Raw genomic sequence first — 15606 nt, forward strand, 5'->3', positions numbered from 1 at the left:
TCGTTGGTTGGTTAGAAGGTCGGTTGATTGGTTGGTTGGTAAGTTGGTTGTTTAGTTGGTTGGTTTAGTTTGTTTTTTTTGCTGTTGTTGTTGCTGCTGCTGTTGTTGTTGTTTGAAATTGTTCTCACTGTATGGTCCATGAAGAACTCTAACAGGTCCAAGCATGGCAAACATGATAAGTTACAGGCAGTTCTTCCCTTGCCCATTCCCTCTCTTTCTTGCTAGTCTATTAGATTCCCTTCCTTAGATATTTCCACACCCCTAACACTAGCCACCAAGATCCATTCCCTTATTTGGCCACTTCCTTATGCCTGACTCATTCCTGAGGCTGATCACCAAGGTCCAGAAATCAAATGTCCTATTTGGCTACTCCGACCAACTCATCCTAACTCACCCTAGTATGGACCTCCCTGTTTTTCCCTTTAAAAACCACTCCTGCACGGCTAGAGAAATGGTTCAGCAGTTAAGAACATTGGTTGCTCTTCCAGAGGACCTGGGTTCAATTCCCAGCACCAACACAGAAGCTAAACAATTGTCTGTAACTCCAGTTCCAGGGGATGCGACACCCTTACACAGACATATGTGCCATACATGCAAGCAAAACACTAATCAATGCTTATAAAATAAAAATAAATAAATTATTTAAAAAGAAGGACCATTCCTGAAAAGCCATTTGCTACTGTTTCTGCAAGATTCTTCTCTTTTTGCCCTGCTTCATAAAGGATCACTTTGTGTCAAAATTGGTGTTTGGGTGTGGCCTTGTGCCTAGTCCAGGTCTGGAGAGGAACATCACACGGTGCATGGGTTCTACCCGTCCAGGATAGCTCTGAATCATGTTCCTGCTGCCTCTGCTTCCTGGGTGCTGGGATTATATGTATGTTCCACTACACTCTGCCCTTCTGCTGCTCTGTCCCTTGTCTGTTAACACAAACTGCTGTATATGCATGCACACATATGTGCACACACAAGTGCACACAGGTCTTAAGCTGTGCTGTTTCTTGTTCTTACTTCTTAGATAGCTGTTAATGAGATCATTTGGTGTGTTACTTTACTTTTTTATTTTCTTTTCAGGAACACTTCATCTTTTTGCCATGTCATCAGTTTGGTAAGGTCCATATTGTCCGTCTATAATTATGTCTCTGTTTCGTAGCATCTCTTAGGCTCCCGCTCAGCTTTGGAAAGATGTCCCATACATACTGCTTATTTTCTACTAAGGGCACCTACAATGGTCAGCTTGATGGGAGCTGGACTCATAGGTGACAAGCTTCAGGCCTACCTTTAAGATGTTTAGCCTCTGGGCATACCTGTGGGGGATTGTGTTGACTAGGTTAATTGAAGGGAGGAGATCTACATGAAAAGCTATACCATTCCCTGGGGCAGGGTTCTACACTGTATGAAAAGGACATGCCATTTGTCACTTTCTTCTTCAAGCCCCAACTGCCCTGACTGCTTCGCCAATGACAGAAGGTACCAGGGAACTGTGAGCCAAAATAAACTTTTATCCCTTAAACTACTTCTCTCGGATCATTTTAACCACACCAATGAGAAAAGATACCCCTTCTTCTGGATATGCAGAGAATAAGAGGACCAACAAGGAAACTAGAGCTGCTCTGGATAACGTGTGTCAGACCTTTATCCCTGACCAAACTATTAGATTAAAAAGCAAGAGTGGCATGAGAAAAGGTGAATATGTTGGCACCACTTTCAGAAAGAATTATCCCGAGAGGTCACTGAAAAGGGCTTTTTGATAACATAAGAGCAATTTTTTTAAGCCTCTACATTTTAATTATGCTTTTGAGTGTTTAAAGGATTTTCAAAATCTTAGAAATCATCTGTACGTAGATCAAACTAAATGAATGATAGCCTTTAACAAGCTATAGACATCATTAAATCATCCCAGAGTGGATCATACACAAGCTATCCCACTTGAATATTTTTAAGTTAATATGAAATGTTGGTATGATAATAAGGAACTATGCAGTTAAGCCAGTTTTTCCATATAATTTCTTTTTGGGAATGTAGGACATCTTTATGGACTGGAGAGATGGCTCAGAGGGTCAGGATACTTGTCACAAGCCCTGATCACCTAACTTCAATCCCTGAGTCTCACATGGTAAAAGAATTGACTCTTGATAGTACACACACACACACACACACACACACACACACACACTAAATAAATTTCAATGAAGAACTATGTGTAATAAAAAGTCAACTTTATGAAGTAGAAAGACTTGCTCTCTTTGTTTTATGAGAAGGAAACCCAGGGACCTGGAAAGCTAAGAGATTTGCTAAAGGTCACATCAATATCGGTGAGAACCATGGCTGGATTAGTGTAGTGCAGGCCATAGTTTGGAGCTAGAGCATGTCCCCAAAGGTCCCTGAGTCACTGACTTGGTCACCAGCCAGTGGCACTATTAGAAGCAGTAGAACCTTGAGTAGTAGCCTACTGGAAAAAAGTTAGGTCTTTGGGTATGTGTCCTTAGAGGGAATTGAGGCCCAAGGCCTTTCTTGACTCTGTTTCTCAGCCACTGGGAAATGAATAGGTCTCCTCTGCCATGTGTTTCTGAAATATATATATATAAATATATATATATATATATATATATATATATATATATTTATATATATATTTATATATATATATATATAAATATATATATTTATATTTTTATATATATATATATAGTATATAGTGTGTGTGTATATATATATGTATATACATATATATGCATACATATACTATGAATTACAAGCCCAAAACAACACAGCCAAGCAACCACAGACCATGAGCCAAAATAAACCTTTCTTAGTTGTAAGTTGATCATCTTGAACATCTTGTCACAATGACAGAAAGTCAACTAACATAGTACTACACAAGACACAAACCACTTATGAATAGATAACATTCCATGGTACCTTCCGGATTGTTCTGAGAAAACAATGTTACCCATGGGACCAGTTAACTGAAGCTCTGAAGGTGAGAATTTTCTTTCTCAAGGTGTCATAGTAGCTATGATTGGCTCCTATAATACATATATTCCAATTTCTAAAGTCACCCTTCTCCCACAAGAATTCAAATCCAGGTTTACTGGACCGCAAATCCATTTCACTTTCTGCTAAACCACCGATCCTTGAAGAAGATGGAGAAATAAATCTTCTTTCTTGAGTGGGATCTGTTGAGCCAGATATGTTGACAGCATTCCAGGGCTCTATGTTGATTCTTCCAGCTCAGTGGATATTGAAGCAGGGATCTACACAAGTCAATTGAAACTGTTCTACAAATAGAAGACACCTCAGGAAGTATGGGAGTATTAACATGCCCCTGTGTAGCGCAATATTTAAGACTCAAGATCCAACCAAGAAAGACCACAGTTTTTGAAGACCTACATGTATCTAAATACACCACCACTCAGCCATCCACCAGGTCCATGAGTTAAACTGAAACCTGGAAAGGCAGGACCTAACAGTGCAACTGTTGAGCAGACATCTGCAAAGTCGCCCCATCACCCCCCCCACACACACACACACCCAAAGCACTCTGCTCAGGCCCCAGTGTGCCAGGGAGACATGAATGCATCTGTTAACTTGACTGTCACTTTTCTAAAACTCAAAGTTAACTTCATTTTGACATTGATTTTGATGTCTAGTGTAATTTCATTTTTTTTCCAAGCAAAATTTAAAGACTGTCATTTCCACATACTTGCACCCAATGAGAAACAGCTTTAGTGACAACTTTTTTTTATTAAGGTTCCTCATGGCCAAACAATAGTGCTTCATTCATCTGAATTGAAAGACAGGGTTGTCAGAAAATCTGTAAGTAGTTTCTGCACAAATCCCCACTCGCTATGAATAGTGCCTCTGTCCAGTCCTTTTCATAGATTGGCTTCAGCACAACACTTGGCCCGGTGGGTTTCCTAAAACCAATCTTCAGATGCCATAAATGCCCCTGGGGTTTTCTGTTGACTCTGGAAACATCATCCACTGTATTGAATCTTTTCATGCGGTGTGCCCGTTCCTTCCCTTTCTGCATTCCTGAAATATCATAAGGTTCCTGGGTACCCAGGGTGTGCTTTTGAAAACGCAAGTTGCTCGTTGCTTTTTAAACTTGGTAAAAAATAAATAAATAAATAAACACTGCTTTTTTTTTCTGTCAACATTTTCACTTTCCTAAGCAAAGTAAAGACAGAGAATAAGAGAAAACAAACCTTTATATTAAATTAGCAAAATGGAAAGTTTTTTTTTTCTCTTTTCGTGTATCCAACTCTTATGTAACTGTGAAGCTGGTTTTCTGTTTTATTTTATCTACTTCTTATGTAACTAGTTTTTTTGAATTAATTCTGAATCAGTGGAAAGCTCAGTCCCATGAGAACCATGAGGGATTTAAAAGAGAAAGAATTCCTCTAGCATATGGAGCTAGCCTCTATCTGAGAAGTCACCTTGTTGGGGGAGGTTGCTCTGGACTGCAGGAGGGGAGGGAGGTTGAACTGGTGATCTGCTCACAGCAGCAGAGAAGGCAGTGAAGGTGGAGCAATGGGATGTGGTGATTCTCAGATCAGGTTATTTTCTTTTTTTTTTTTTTTTTTGGCAATTGAATAGAAAGTTGGGAGCCTCTTGCTTGTTCGCATCTGTTTTGGTTACAGTCACTCCTGGGAGGAGCAGTATTTTTACCATCTGCAAACTGGCAGTAACTCCCAGCCGCTCCATTATACTGAAGCATACGTTGGGAGACACATTTCTGTCTCTGCTCCCCCAGCCTTTACTTTAAAGTCACTTTTCCTGTGCGTCCACGTGTGGAAGCCCACCAGCTTTGCTCCGTGAGCTGCCGCTGAATGTCTCCACTTACTCAGTACCTCCTCCGAGCCTGCCATTCTGTCCAGGCATCTGGATGCATTGGTTCATTTCCACGATCTCTACGACCTGCGGGGGTGGGTTTTGATGATCCAGCTTGACAGATGACTAAACCAGGGTTGAGAGAGATAAAAAGTTGCTCATCCATAGTCACAAAGCTCATTGGAGGGAGAGACTGGCATTCAACCCAGGACTCCCTGACTTCAGAGCCTGGTTCATCCATCCCTGATCTGACGGTCCTTACATAATGTGTCATTCTGCCAGGAGAAGTGAAAAGGTCTCAAGCACAGAGAGCCTGGGTGTGGCGTTCGAAGGGTGTGTAGGCGGTGAGTTAGACCTAGCAGGAATCACCTAGTTCAAGCTTCCACCCCAATAAGCAATTCTCTCCACAGCATCCCATCCAAATACTTTCTCAGCCTGTGCTACAGTTATTCTAAAATGGGGGTTGGGTGGTAAACGGCTGTGAATAGGAGCTCATGTAAGCATAAATATTCACCCACGGTTGAGTTTCTGCGGCAACGTTCTGTTTGGGAACAAGCGTGCAAACAGCCTTGGATCAGAGAATTCCCACCCGCAGAGCCTGGTGCCCAGGAGAGACCCACAGGGAGCTGCAATCAGGAGTTGCCTTCCTGGTTGCCTACATGCCTGCCTGGGGCTCACAGTCTTGAAAGTAGTCCCCCAACAGGCTGAGTAGCCCTTTTAAAGCTGAACAAACAACAAGATAAGTATAACACAAACTCAAAGAGGAATCCCTCACAAGCCCACCAGCCAAAAATCATCTGTTTGCATTCTTCTCGCTTCCTGCCAGGCCTTGCCCACATGTAAACATGATTTTTAGAGTTGTAATCAAATGCACATTCAATTTGCTCTTCCACTTTGCAATAACATTATATCATAAGCATCTGATGCTCTACGCAGACGGCATAATTATAATTTTTAGTGACTGTATGATAGTCCATCAAAATGGCATGACATAATTTGCTTAACTACTCACTCTTAAGCTGTTTCTGGTGTTTTCCTTCATTATAAATTACTCCACAGTGCTCATCTTCGTTTTTATTGATTTTTTTTTCTCTTTTGGACTGTGGCATCGGAGATTGGCATACCCTTTAGAGACAAGTTTAAATGGAATTTGTCTTTAATGATACAACACACAAACCTAAGCAGGGCCGATGTTGCTTGTGTGTAGCTATTCTTTCATGTGTTACTTAATATTTGCCGTCTAATAAGGGTGTGGTGTACGTCCATGAAAAGTCTGCTCTCACCAAGCTGACATTCTAACAGAAACAGCAAGGGAAGTGTCCAGGTTTTGGAATATAGCTGAGTGTTGGAGTGTTGCCTGCCTAAGATTTAGAAGGCTTAGGTTTTAGAGAGACAGAGAGAGAAAGAGAGAGAGAGAGATGATTTTTCAAGTCTTTACTAAACTTATCTCTTTCTCTCATGTGTGCGTGTGTGTGTGTGTGTGTGTGTGTGTGTGTGTGTGTGTGTGTGTGTCAGGGGGCATTGGTTGGCTTGGGGTGCATAATTCTTGCAGTTTTGTTGAGTATTTGTTTTACAGTGTTGGGGGTTCAAACCAATGCTTTACACATATTATGCAAATGTTCTACCACAGAACATCTGCCTCCCCAGGCTCTTCCCTTTCCTTCTTCAAATTCTGCGATAGTCATTTCCCTTTTCATAATATTAGTTTTACTTCCAATCGTGTGTGTGCTCACACACACACACACACACACACACACGAGTGTGAGTGCTTGTTCAGTCCAGAGGTATCAGTTCCCGTGAGACTGGAATTACCAAGGGCTTGTAAATCACCCATCATGGGTGTTGTTAACCAAACTCAGGTCCTCTGCAAGAACAGTATACACTTTTAACCACTGAGCCATCTCTCCAACCCCTATATGCAATATTTGGGATCAAACACAGGGTATCATGTATGCTAGGTAAACAGTCTACCAGGTTCTTCAGATTTCAGACACACAACATTTTGTTACTGGATCTGTTATCCAGAAGATACTGGACAGAGCAGAGCTTAAAGGCCCAGTGAGGAGACCACATCAATAGCTCAGAGAAACTGGCTTACATGTTGGAGATGTGGGATGCTCAGAGGGTTACAAGTATGGTGCCATTCATAGAAAGGCCATAAAGTGAAGTCTAACACACTCAGTGTGCAGATATGACAAGTACATTTATTTGGTAGCTCTTAGAGGAGGAGGGGGTGGCCAGAAAAATAGTCCTGCCGTGGTGTTGAGTATAGAATCCACTCCAAAACCTCTGTGCTAATCTGGAGAAATGCCATCACAACAAAGCCATTTGGGTTGTCATCTCCCCATCGGCTTCTTCCAGTTGCAATGCAACCTGCTCTTGAGTACAAATGCATTCTGTCACCCATCAAGGACCATTGAGGTTGGGGCTCTGAGTCCTTCCTGCATGGTCATGGCAAGTCACTTCCCAGTAGGATCTTCCCAGTAGATGAAGATTAACTGTCTTCTGATTCCCTTTCAAGTTGGCCCTGAGCATCGTGTGGAAGCATGCATGAGATTTTTTTTTTTCTTGTAAACTCTGATGTCTACAGAAGTGTTGGTAGGCAAGAGAGCTGAAAGGGGAAGCAGCAGACTGTATCCCAAGCTGATGCTGAACAACAAAAAGCAGAACCCTAAAAGGATATCCTATGAGGTAAGTACATGCTGATAAGTGAGCCTGGAGGGCTATACTGGTCTGCTTGGGTGGCTGTAGCAAAATACCAGACTGGTTGGCTGGAAAGTCCAATGTCAAGGTGGCAGGGCTCTTAGTGGGCCTCTCTACCTGCTAACAAGCAGATGCACGCTAACTCTGTCTTTGCATAGGGACAGAGAAAACTCTAGATTGTCTGTTTCTCTCTCTTCTTACAAATCCTGTCATGAGGGCTCCATCCTTGGGAACTTACCTACATCTAAACTACCTTCCAGAGGTGTCTCCTTCACTGGGGTGGGGCTTCTGCACTCCATATATAACAACGCGTCATTGGGAGGGCAGAGCACTAACAGAAACAGACTCAAGTCAAAGGCTGATGGGATTCTGAGCCTCAAGACAAGAGGAGGCCTGAACATGAAAAAATGAGTTTGGGAATCCTGGCTCCAGCATTGTATACAACCTGAGCAAGCTACCAATTCTACCACAAGTTGGACACCTCATCCAAAAATGGAGAGTCAATCAGTCGCCGACTATGTCATGAAGTGGCTGCCATGTTCTAGGTGCTGCAAGTGTTCTAGGTACTGGCAGACCAAGGCAGATACAACAGAGTAAACCCTTGTTAATGTGCATCCTCACTGGATGCTAAGGTGGGGACACTCAAGAAGTGCCTGGTCAAATCTCGCAGGCCCAGTGGCCATGCATCGTACATGCTCTAAAATATGGCCTGTTACCCTCCATTTCACCGTGCTTCCTGGGGCTGGTCTTGTTAAGATGCTATACGAAGAGAATAAATGAATAGAAATCAGAGACATTAACCCAGAGGTCTGTTCACACATCCCATCTGTTTGTATTTACTCTGTGGCTAGAACTTCCAGGGTCACCCCCACATGGCTCCCCTCACTGAGTAGCCAGTATCTGTGCACGCTGTTTAACTATTCTCTGGGCTCCCTTCCTCGGTGCATCCAGAAGGGCACTGCTTATTTAGAAAATGACATGTTCCGAGTTATTAATACATTCCAAATATTAAAATTTCCAGGAGAAGCACTGGGAAAATCATGGCAGGATCATAATTTAGGGATGCCAGGTGGCTAATGAATGCTTAGTGCCCAGGAATATCTCGATTCCTCTGCCCCTCTCTCCCAATTAACAAAAGCGCTGATGATCTCAAGGCTGTTTCTGGCCAGCTGGGATAAATCAGCCCCCTGGCAGCTGCCCAAATGATATATTTTAAGGGCGCAGGCCATGTGGCTCTCTATTGCAAAGCAATTGGGGTCATTCTGTTTGCATATGGATTAACTCACTGCACAGGGATCCTACCCACTTACGGTGCCCACTGCGACTTGACACTCAATAGCTATTCAGCAATGATAAAGAGGAGGCCGACCTATCGACCCTTCAGAGCGCTCCCTGTATTCCTTCCTCACCATTTCCATTTATATTACTTTGAGCAAGGAGAATTCAGTTGGCTTCCCTATCTGGTTGTACTGTCCCTATTCTTAGAAGGAGTTTTCCACAATTGACAGGAAAAAGATAGCCAGGTGAACGTGATTGGAGGAAATCCAAAGGTCCAGGCAGATGGGATTTGCAAATTGTCGGCTTGCAAATTCTCGGTGATGCCAAGGCAAGAAATATGCGAGTTAGAATAGTTTTGAATAAACTATTAATTGGATGTGTTGTTCTCTGGGGAAACACAGGGCAAATCCCAGTGAAGAGGCTCAGGTGCTGATAGTTCTACTGTAAAGGGTGTCGACTCCAGGAACTCCTGAATATTACGTCTCTACTCCCGGGATCCATCACCTGTGACATAGAGGAGGCAACTGTCTTAGTCCCTGTCTGGCCACTCAATAAACCTTTACCAATGGCCTAGTGTGCTCTGTAAACAAGAGGAGGATGCAGAGAAGTCTGAGAGCAGCCCTGGTAAGCTGGGAGCTTGGTGTTTTAAGGAGGATTAGGAATCCACAGGAGAATACAAGGTCATCTTGTGCAGCAGTGAGACTTATTGACCCAGGTCTTCAACTTCCTGGCTTGTTTTAGTGCTTTATTTTCTATGCCATTGTCCCCATAACGTCATTGAGATATCCCAACTGTTCCTTTTCTGTCTGTGAGACAAAACCCTTCTGCTGTGATATTCACGGAGCCTTAGAAGGTTAATATAAATGTCTCATTCAGCTAATCACTCAATAATAGTCATTTATTCTCAGCATTGTTATGAGTCTCTGAGATCAGTTACAAGTCTGCAGTGACTGTTGCCCACTGCAAAAAGATGCTTCTAAACCAGATGTGGTGGCGCACGCCTTAAATCCGAGCACATAGGAGGCAGAGGCGTGTGGATCTCTGAGTTCTGGGCCAGTCTGGTCTACAGAGTGAGCTCCAGGACAACCAGTTTTGAAAAACCAAAGACCAAACAAAGAAACAACCAACCAATGAAAAACTAGGGTTGAAATCTATGGGTAAACATAAATTTTTAGAAGACATTTAGACAACACGCCTATATTTAGCAAGATAACAGAAGTAGGTCTCCTGACCAGGGCCTATGACTTCCACAGCCATGAATTTTTGACCAAGTTTACAGCACCAAGCATTAGTTTACCCCGGGTGAAGTGGCCCTCCATTAGAAAATAGTTGGTTGTACCTAGTGCGGTGATGCCACTATTGTTGCTGATACGTGCTCATGGTCTCTAGTCCCAAACAATCATTATTCTTGTGAATTCCAGAGTGTGCTCTTTGTTTAATAGATACCAGCTTCTCCCACACTTTACCAACCCCCACCAATACCCAACCTCTCGTGGCCACAGATGCACTACTCGGCTTCTTTACTGACACCACCAGGTAACATACCACCATTTAAATTTTCATGGCTCTTCGATGCAGTATATCCAAAATGGAGCCAGTGTTCCCTCCCTCTACCCAGCTGTCAGGAGTAGCTCATCATGACTTCTTTCTCCCTCACCTCAATCTCCAAAGCTGCTCTTTGGACCTGCAGTGCTGGTTCTCGACTGTAATCATTCCACCCTACCCTCATCACTTACAGTCTGATATAACCACCATCATCTTGCGCCTGGACCACTTGCATGAACTTCCTAAAAGCTTTCCTCTTTGGGAGTAGAGCTTTTTCACTTTAATACAATCTTGAGTGTGCTAGTCCACTGTCTTGAACCCCTAAATGGCTTCCCAATGCTAAGAGAAAAAAAATTAATATTTTAATTTTTTGTTTATTATTGTATGTGGTTGATGAATGACGTACTTTGAGTAGTGACACCTTTGTGACATGGCTTGCATGTGGAGTTAGAGGACAACTCTTGGAAGACAGTTCTCGCCTTCCACTCTAACAGGAGCTCTCGGGTTTGAACTCAGGTCTCTGAGGTTGCTTTACAAGTGTTTAGCCAGCTGAGCATCTCACTGGCTCATAGTAAATGAATTGCTGGAGAATGTTTTTGTGCCTGATTGGTCAAATAAGAGCCGAACAGCCAATAGCTGGACAGGAAAGAAAAAGGTGGAACTTCCAGACTAAGAGAGAGAGAGAGAGAGAGAGAGAGAGAGAGAGAGAGAGAGAGAGAGAGAGAGAGACCCAAGTGGGGATCAGGAGTGGCCATTGATTAAGGAGGAACCAGGGCAAGACTAATATGGCAAGTAAGGGACCGTGTGGCTGGGAAGTAGGCCAGGCCAGCATTATCAGGTTAGAATAGCTGACTGAGTATCTGCCCAGCTATAGTGCCTGGAGCTCTTAATAAATATAAAGACCGTTGTGTCACTATTCAGAGCAAGGGCAGGCATAAAAAAGCCCATACTTTTATAATTAGTAGTGAAAAGGATAGTTAAAGAATAGTGAGGAAAAAAACAAAAACAAACAAACAAGCACAAATAGGATGGGATCCAAGGGAGAAATACCTTTAAAATAAAAAAAAAATCTTATTTATTTATTTATTTATTTATTATATCTTTGTGTATGCATATGTGTGAGGCATATCTCTGTATGGTACATGTTTGTGTGTGTGCGTGTGTGTGTGTGTGTGTGTGTGTGTGTGTGTGTGTGTGTGTGTGTGTGCATGAGTGCACATGTATGTAGACACCAGAAGAATATCTTCCTCTGTCATTCTTAACCTTGTTGTTGTTCCTTTGAGGAACCTGAACCTAGAAGTACTCTTCACCGCTCAACCGTCTGGATAGCTAGAGTCTTAACATGGTCTAGAAGAACCTATCAGCTGAGGTCACCCCCCAACCTTCAATCTCACTTATGGATGTTCTCTCTTCATTCCCGACCAGCCAGGTTTTCTTGCAGATATCAAACTCTTCAGCATCATCGTAGTCTTGGACTATGCAGTCTCTCCGAGCTCCCGTCCCCCAGCAGTTCTCAGCATCGACGCTGCTGCCTTAGTTGCTACCCATTTCCTCACCCACTGCAGATGAGACAGTACAGCATCTTAGAGTCTGCTGTGCGTTGGGACACACTGCTTAGCACAATGCAATGGCCTCCTTTTGAAACTAACTTCTCAGTGAGCACCTTTTCTGATATTTTGTATGTTCCTTGCAACCTGGAGCCACATGGCCTTGCTAGTGGCATGGCCTCTGTCTTAGTTAGGGTTTTACTGCTGTGAACAGACACCATGACTAAGGCAAGTCTTATAAGGACAACATTTAATTGGGGCTGGCTTACAGGTTCAGAGGCTCAGTCCATTATCATCAATGTGGGGGCATGGCAGCATCCAGGCAGGCATGGTGCAAGCAGAGATGAGAGTTCTACATCTTTATCTAAAGGCTGCTAGCAGAATACTTGCTTCCAGGAAGCTAGGATGAAGGTCTTAAAGCCCACACCCACAGTGACACACCTACTCCAACAGGGCCACACCATCACAGCACCCAAGCTGAACGCACAGTTAGATTTTAAAAATGAGCCTGCGTTGGGTCCACTGGCCAGGTGGCAGCGATGGTAAGTCCATGGAGCAGGTAGCTATCTGATCCAGTCCTCCGTGAGCCCCCAGTCTCGCCTCCGTGTTGTTTTTTGTACTGTCATTCATGAATCATATTCTACAAATACACGCTTGACCTTAAAGTGTCCTAACAAGCCATGTTAACAGCATAAGCTCAGAGAAGGCAATCTGCAACTCCCACCCACCATTCTCGCCCAGCAGCTGCTCTCTGTGGCTATGAGCTCAGGCTATAGGAACGTAGCAAGATTCTGCATTATCCACCCCAAATCTTCACTCTCTCCTCAAGGTCGATTTGCCTCCAATGCATCTGATTACCACTTGCTCGAACTAATCTTTCTCTCCTCAGAGTTCCCCTTCTTGCTTGCTATGGGTCCAAATTCTCTTCTCCCATATTATTGTTGTTGTTGTTGTTGTTGTTGTTGTTGTTGTTGTTGTTGTTGTTATTATTATTATTATTATTATTATTATTATTGCCCAGGCTAGCCTTGGCTTCACTGGGTAGCCAAGGATGACTTTGAACTCCTGGTCCTATGCCCCCTGACTCCCTTCATCAATGTTCCTGACCTTTCTTTTCCCACTCCACGCTGCAGTTCTTAAGAGAGCTGCTCCATTTTCAGCCTTCATCTCCTCCCACCCACTCACTGCTATTTATTATTTTATTTGCTCATTGCTTGAATAGCTAACACGTGCTTCCAATTCAGAGTTTAAAGCCTTACAAAGGATGTGCAGTGAACGACTGCCCTTTCACCAGGCTCCCAGGACCACAATCATCCCAGAGGCAGCCCGGCAAGTCCAGCTCCTTCTTTAACCTCCATAGATCATATGCATATATACTTACTGGGATTTTTATACTGGGGCAGTTCTACATATTTTCTATCCTTGGGGGATTTTTCCATTTAAAATCTTTTAGAGGTTGTCCTATGTCAGTATATGCAAAGCTACCTCATTCTTCTAAGTAGCTGCCATGGTCCCACTATGAGGTCACACCATCAGCTCTCCTCTCTGGACACTAAGGATCTTTCTGTCTTTTGTTCTAACAAACATGCAACGGTGAGCATCCTGCCTTGTGAATGCTTCTGCAGAATAAAATCCACAGAACGAAATTGCATTTTACATTTTGAAATCAAATTGTTCTCCACAGAGGTCGTACTGTCTCATCTACCCACAGCAAGATATAAGAAGGCCTATGCAAACGGTTTTGGGGGTTTTTTGTTTTGTTTTTTAGACAGCTGCTTTTATTTTTGCTAGTTTGGTAGGTGAAAACCTTGCCTGGTTGCCTGGTTGCCTGGTTGGAGATGGTCTTTTACAGATCCTAGAAACACCCTACATTATAAAAATTAATTCCCGAGTATGATACTAGTGGCACCTATGTTTAGTTGCTATGTAACCTTTTGTGATACATGTTATATGACTAATAAGACAAATGCTATACTGTAGGTTTCCCCTGCCTCTTGATGGCAAAAACCCAAAGCCCTTTGTGGTCCTCATGCTTTTCAACTTTTGACTCTGCTGAACAATCTCTTTCAACTATATGTGGTCTGTATTAAGACTCACCTCCTGCTTCACTGTTGAGTCTCTTTGGTTTCCCTGAAATTCTTGGGACAGTGTTCTTGGGAAAGGCTAACTGCTCATCCTTGTTTAGCAGAGGCCAGGAGACGCCCAGCTGGATCACACTGGGCACTTCTCTGGCACAATTAATGAGATGTACAGACAGGTGTTTTACACACATCTAGGAGATGTACAAACATGAATTTTACACACATCCGGAGGGTGTGCAAGCTAGGACTTTACACACATCTGGAGGGTGTGCAGACAAGGATTTTATCCACATCTGGAGGGTGTGCAGGCAAGGATTTTATCCACATCCAGAGGGCGTGCAGACAAGGATTTTACACACATCTGGAGGGTGTGCAGGCAAGGATTTTATACACATCCAGAGGGTGTGCAGGCAAGGATTTCACACACATCCAGAGGGTGTGCAGACAAAGTGGTTTTTGCCATCAAGCTTAACAGTCTAAACATCACCTCTCCCAACATCTCCCCCCACCCCCAGGCTTCTGCAGCTCTCATTGTCCTGGTAGGTCTGAAACCATCCCCCAAGACTTGGCTTGGTGCTGCCAACTCTGCTGTGACAGTGTCAGTGTCTTCCATTCCTCTCTCTCTTCTTGCAGGCCCACATCTGAGCTCTCATCATAAGATCCACATCTCCTGGAAAGTGTATCTTTCTTGATCCTTAATCACTCTCCTGCTGCAGTCTCGCATAGCCACAGTTCCTCTGCTCAGGAAACTTCATTTCCTCCCAAGCACCAGCCTTCGGTCACTTCTCAGCAGAGAGTTCTGAAACAACTAAACCTCCCAGTGTGAATTGAGGAACCCTGGCTCCAAATGAGGTAGCACAATAGAAGACACATTCTTCAAAGGTGAGGAAAAAATAAGGGATGGGGACAGACCTCAAAGGAAAGCATGCCCGGGACCACACAAAACCAGGAGCATTGGCCAATACCTGTGATCCCAGCACTCCAGAGATGGCAGGAGGAGAATTCAAAGTTTAAGGTTACATACAGAGTTCTGGGTCATCCTGAACTACATAAGACTGTCAACAACAACAACAAAAATATCTTCTCTGTTTACTTAATGGAGCTATTTACACACACACACACACACACACACACACACACGATACTTAACTACATTTTATTTGTTCCTTTGGTCGTTGTACTTGCTGGGTTTGTGTGTCAACGTGACACAAGCTGCAATTATCACAGAGAAAGGAACCTCCCTTGAGGAAATGCCTCCATGAGATCCAGCTGTAAGGCATTTTCTCTATCAGTGATTAAGGGGGGGGGGGAGGGCCTATTGTGGGTGCTGCCATTCCTGGGATGGTAGTCTTGGGTTCTATAAGAAAGCAACCTGAGCAAGCTAGAGGAAGCAACAAATAAGTAACATCCCTCCATGGCCTCTGCATCACTCCTGCTTCCCAACCTGCTTGAGTTCCAGTCCCGACTTCCTTTGGTGGTAAATAGCAATTTGGAAGTGTTTGCTGAATAAACCTTTTCCTCTCCAACTTGCATCTTGGTCATGATGTTTTGAGCAGGAATATAAACCCTGACTAAGACAGAAGCATTTCCACTGTTTCTGTTTAATTGTTGTGAACTTA

This window comes from Arvicanthis niloticus, chromosome 3 (genome assembly GCF_011762505.2).
Source record: "Arvicanthis niloticus isolate mArvNil1 chromosome 3, mArvNil1.pat.X, whole genome shotgun sequence".
In the NCBI taxonomy this organism is placed as follows: Eukaryota; Metazoa; Chordata; class Mammalia; order Rodentia; family Muridae; genus Arvicanthis; species Arvicanthis niloticus.